Here is a 5,915-nt window from a genome sequence, read left to right on the forward strand (position 1 = left end):
TAAACAATGGAAGTCCATCTATGTTCACTAGAAGAAAATACAGCTCTTTTTTGTACATACTAACCAAAACTGTCTTTAATGATGTTAACCAATTTGGCATGCGTATATATTCGCCTTTGCCAATGCTGCGAGTTACTAAATTTGGACTAGGTACCAATGTTTAATAAGAAAGCGGCAGTGATTCGTCAAATTTGTGCAAAGCTTTTTAGCAAGTTAGTAACAGCTGACTTTGGTACATTTATTTCAGTAAGAACCCATCCTGCAATTGCTGTCGCTAATGATAACTCTTCATTTTTTTCAACAGTAATACTTTTTAATTCTTCCTGCTCATCATGCGATACCTCGGAGTCTAAGCTGACATCCACAGAACTAACGTTTTCTGCAACATCTTGGCTTAATGTTTTGTTAAGCAAACGACGATTCCACTTAAACATAATCGGACCGCCTTTACCAAAAACGTGATTTCGTCACACAAACGTGAGTTGCAGGTACGACTAAACAAAATGTTGATTTTATTTGACCAAAAAACGTCGCCATCGTAACGTACCAAGTTAGTTTACTTTTTTTCGTAACACGAAACTGAGAAATGTCAAATAATTTAATCAAACTCATAAGCTCCTCGGCAGTTTTAAATTCATGCCCCCCTAGTGTTTTGCGAGTACTTTAAAAATTTAACAAATAATACATTACCAACCCCAAGCAAAAATTTATGTAGGGCCCTTCTGCAAATTATGTTCGTTTTCCCTCGTCAAAAGACTTTGGCCATATGCTAAACCCATGCATAGCCCTGACGTATGTTTGGCATAATATCTTTCAAATGCAAAAATAAATACCACGTTATTGTAAGAAATTCCAACGAATAAGCACAATGAAACGACCATTAGGTGTTCCATCAGGCTTGTTCTGTAGATTTCAGGCGTTGCTGCCTCCCGTCATCCCAATCAGCCACTCTGTTGAACACTCATTTTATTGCGTTGGCTATTTCCTCTCTGTTGGCAACTTGATGGCAACAAGTGTTGTGTAGAACATCTAAAAAGTAATGTTTTTCAAAGAGACATCATAAAAGCAATTAAAAGAGCAACATTCATTGCATTAAAAGCACAATACATTGGAAATTTTTACACTAAAAAATGATTCAAACAAAACCTGGAAATTGACATACCATTTCAAATAGATTTAAACATTAAGTAATAACAAAAATATCTGAAAACTTGTTAATACTCAGTATAACTTGAACTACTTAAAAACACTAATCAATAATTTCAACTGCAAATGATAAAACTACCTTGCAACTCAATAACAATGCAATTACATTTTAAAAGTATTCAGAACAAGAAACTCCTCGATCAGACAAATTTTCCTTCAAAAATTGTGTAGAGTTGGTGGCTTTTAAACGCTCGTTTCACTTGTTGACGACTTCTTCCCATTCCAGACCAAGAAAATTGCATTGCAAACTTTGCATTCTGTTTTTGAAAAAGGTTAATTATTTTCTATAGTCTGCATGACAATTAACTTAACACAGTAATACTGTACCAGAGACTCTTCCTTTGTACAGGCAGGTTCTATTTTCCAAAGTTTAGTTGAAGTGCTAGAGTTACTGCTCATTTTAACATTCCAATACCAAAGTCGATCAAGTTTTTCATTTAAAACATGAAGTTGTTTTCCTATGAAAGCATAGCCACTTCGGATCTGATAACACAAAGAAAACAGTTTTAACTGCAGCAAACTATGTAAAGCCTTTAATGTCCAAAAACCTTTTATGCTTTCTGATGCAACTATCATTTTGAGCTGCTGATTGTTTGTAAATACTTCGACTGTCTGTTCTCACAAGAGGAGGTGGGGTAAATTCCTATTCTGCTGATGTCTCACTTAACATTGCAGTAGTATAACTCATTTCCTCACATTTTTGATAGCTATCTTAAAAAACAAGATATATTTTTCATTTAAATAAGGGTGTTTTTTGTAAATACCATATCACTACATACTAGATTCCCAAAGAATCACACAACTGTGTTCTTTCCAGTACTCCTCAGGTTCAACTTTAATTTTGGCTAAAGCTTTAATATCTGCAATTGAGTCAGGCGGCCATTTACACTGAGAATACCCAACCATCCATCTGCGTGGCACCACGTCTGTTGAGCCGTTACTAAATTTTAAACATACAATTTTTTTCATTCTTGAACCACTTGCTTGCAAAACACCAAAAATCATTATGTCATATGAAGCAATACTATAGCTACCAAGTCATCTTTATGTAGTAAAACAAAGCACTTTTTGGTATGTTGAAAATGGGCAATACATGGTAATCAATGCACCAATTAGAATTTGTTTGTATCCCTGCAGTAAGCATTAACTGGGTTTGTAAAACAGTTCTCCTTTTGCATACTAGTGTACAACAAAAAAAATGTTAAAATCTGCAATAACTATGTCAAAAACACCACAAAAACAATCACTACAGAGTCAAACATGGTATTTCCCTTAAAAACAACAGAATAAGACAAGGCAACTTCTCTCATGAATGACAATGATTCTTCTTCCGAAGTATTTACCGAGCATCCCATTTGTCATTTTACTTCTACAAAAGGGTTTACTCACTTTTAAGATTTTTAACAGTTCCAGTAAAACAATTCAAACTCGTTTTCGTTTTGATTTGAAACAAAATATTGATCCTGAAAGCGATTACTTCAGATACAAAGAACAGTAGTCACAGAGTCACTTGACCGCAACGTGCGACGACAAACGATTGCGCAATATGCTGAATCCGGCACGTTAGTATTCAAATCCACAGCTATGCAAAAATCACACAACGCTACATCACAAACAATGCAAAACAAAGTACAACGAATTTATCCTGCAATAATTTATATCAAACCTCGTAACAAATCAAACAAAATTATTTTCCATCAAATTTTGTTAAATCCAAATTTCCGATTGGAACAATTTTATCGTTAAACACTGCAAAATAGTTTTAATCCTGTTAAATTAAGATAAAGAATGTGCAAAGTCTATTCAAATTGCTCCTTGCCGTTATGAAAATAAATTATTTGTTAAACATGATTACCTATGTATTAGACGTGGTATATCTACTTCAGGGTTATATTCCCTTCACCAGACTTTTACCAGAATAAACAAATATGGCATATCCATGGCAATGTCAGAAAGGCCATATCATAGATATGCCGCACGTAAGTTATACAAGACTTTTACATAAACGGGGATAATTTTTGACTGGGACATTAGCAGTTTAAGTACAGAGTCAAAACAAACCTTTTTTTAAGAATAATAAATCTGGTCATACTTAAAAGATCATTAACTTGGCCACGCATAACAAAGCATGTATAAACCGCACTAGTTATCTGTGTTATTTGTCAGGTTATTGTCCACTTGCCAGGTGCGCTATAATCTACACATAAACCGGTCGAATCAGCAGTTGACCCGTGATAAGCCAGCCTAAATTTTTGATTGGGAAGTTGACTTGAAAAGCGCAAAAACTATGCATGAAAGAATTCAATCCGAGAAAAGTAAGGGCAAATCAAGATCATATGTCTGTTGATCGAGACCGTAAGCAATGCCAAAACATTAAACAAACATCTGCTATGACGTATTTCAAACGACGAAATCTTTGGGGCTATAGAGGTTTTCATTCAAACGGATACATTCGTGCAAATGTTTAATCTTTATCCCGATTTGCTTGTCATTCTTGCAACCGATGATGACATTATAAATTTAACAAAAGAAGTTTTTCGTTTGAGCTCGAACAACTTTTTTTCTGTGAGAAACGTATGCTTTTATGGTGACCCTGTTTTTTGATAGGATTTATGATCCACACAAAAAAGTTTCATAAACATCATTAACAGTTTTTTACCGATATACTGTCTCTAATTGAAATTGTTACCAATCGAGAAATTACACACGCGATTTGAAAGTTCCTTTCTAAACTTACAAATGTTTACTGACCGACAGGATTAGGGAAAAAATAAGAAATATTCAGGCACATCTGACGATATAAAAGTTATACAAGACGATGTAACCCGACTGATTAGTCAGTCGTCGGAAAAAATTGTTAGTAGTAGCACATGGTCCACATCTTTTCGTCCGTACTTTCAAAGGAAGACTTGACAAAACACAGCTACAAATTTGTAACATGAAAATTTGCAGCTTTCCATGGCCAGGCAGCGACAACAAATGCTAGCGAAAGTTTAAACGATGTGCTAAAATCCATCACGGAAAGAAAAGAACTTGTTGGAAACCATAGTGGTGCAAGAGATTTGTGTGTATGACTTTGAAACGCGGAAAGAGGGAATCGGAAATTTTCAGTTGAAAAAATCATTTGAACATCTAAGAGGAAAGTGTCTCCTATTCATACGATTGAAAATATCATTGACGACATAACGAGTTTAACTAACCCAAAAGTTTCTGGAGTGGAAAAAGATGAGCAGTACCGTCTTACACAAAAAGGAATGGCGCAACTGTGTGTGAAGAGGGGTTTGGTGGGCTTTTCACCAGGCACAGATAGTTTCTCCGTTTCTCACCCCTTCAAAGGCACCGTGCAAAGCGTACAATTATTCCCAAACCAGAGTGTTCTTGCGCCAGCACCGGCTGTTGTTGTTTTTTTTTGGCTGTTGGCTGTTTGTGTGGCAGTTCAGTTGCCTGGAATTGAAAACCCTAATGATAAATTCAGTTACTCTTTGTCGGCTATGTTACGAATACGTAAGACGCGGAAAAGCAAAACAAATCTGGACGAAAAAAAACCTCGAACAAGCGACTTTGATTACACTGTAGGACCACAGCTTCAGATGCCTCATTTACTATGAGTAGAACAGTTATTCAAACGACCTCAACACTGAACAAGGTTTTTAAACGACTTGATTTTGATGTGTCATCCTTGCACGAATCATTTGACGAGAGCAAAGAAATTCCGTTTTGAAAGAAATTAAAAAAAAATAACGAAGAGTCATTTACCTTCATTACAGATTTCCCCTGGGACTTATTAAGCGGGCAACCAATGGATATGTGACCTTGTTCTGGACACAGCTATGAAGTAGTTTAAGTCAATTTACAAACCGCTGGTGTGTTGGACTCCGCTTTTATGACTTATGCCACGCGCGCCGCGCGCGCCGCGTCCCTTTTCAACAGGCATGCTTTATATGTAGAACAGAAGCCCTAAATTATAATAATTTGTTAATTATTTCTGGCACTGGACGTCGTTGGGTTTTGTTTGTAATTGATTTTAAAGCAAAGCGGCTGATTTCAAATCTCTTACTGGTTTTCTGTGCTGTGCTATTGCTGCATATGAGTTGGAAAAAAGTAGTTCTCGAAAAAAAGTAGAAAAATAGATTTAAGGCAGCTATCCAGAGACTCGTTGTACGAAGAAATTTCGAGAAAATAAAAAAATGCATAGCTTTGCACTTGTTTACGAATTACTGTGCAAGTCTAGGTCACTTGATTGAGCTAATTGTGACGTAATTTTGTTGGTGTGATATCATGTGATTTAGGCAATGCTAGATTTTTCGATATATTCTTGAAGGTTATGCAGGCTACAAAAGCCCTCGTGTCAGCAATACTTAGTGTTAGATCGTTTGTAGTTGACCAGGCAAAAAGCAGTTTGAATTTCATTTAGGCTACTTAAAGTAAGGATTGTTAAGTGTGAAGCCTCCATTAAGTGTTCAAAGTCTTGTGCTAGTGATCACAACAATTAAGCAAAATTTTATCTTTAAAAGGAGTTTCACTTAACATGAGTGTCAAAAAGAAAAAAATACAACAATTCATATCTTGAATATTGTTGTGTTATTGTATATTTACTTTTGTTACCGCATCATTCATTGCTGTAACCATAGATAACTTAATTCACTAGATGCGCAACTCGGCGAAATCGCTCAGACAGGTCACGCTTGAATGAACCAGTACACATTGGC

At 35.8% G+C, this 5,915-nt stretch overlaps 1 pseudogene; it reads right to left on the reverse strand.

The window, feature by feature from the left end:
- Positions 1 to 941: 941 nt before the first annotated feature.
- LOC145218982 (uncharacterized) lies at positions 942 to 5,092 on the reverse strand (annotated as a pseudogene).
- Between the last annotated feature and the right edge of the window lie 823 nt (positions 5,093 to 5,915).

This window comes from Phallusia mammillata, chromosome 3 (genome assembly GCF_965637545.1).
Source record: "Phallusia mammillata chromosome 3, kaPhaMamm4.hap1.1, whole genome shotgun sequence".
NCBI classification, from domain to species: Eukaryota; Metazoa; Chordata; class Ascidiacea; order Phlebobranchia; family Ascidiidae; genus Phallusia; species Phallusia mammillata.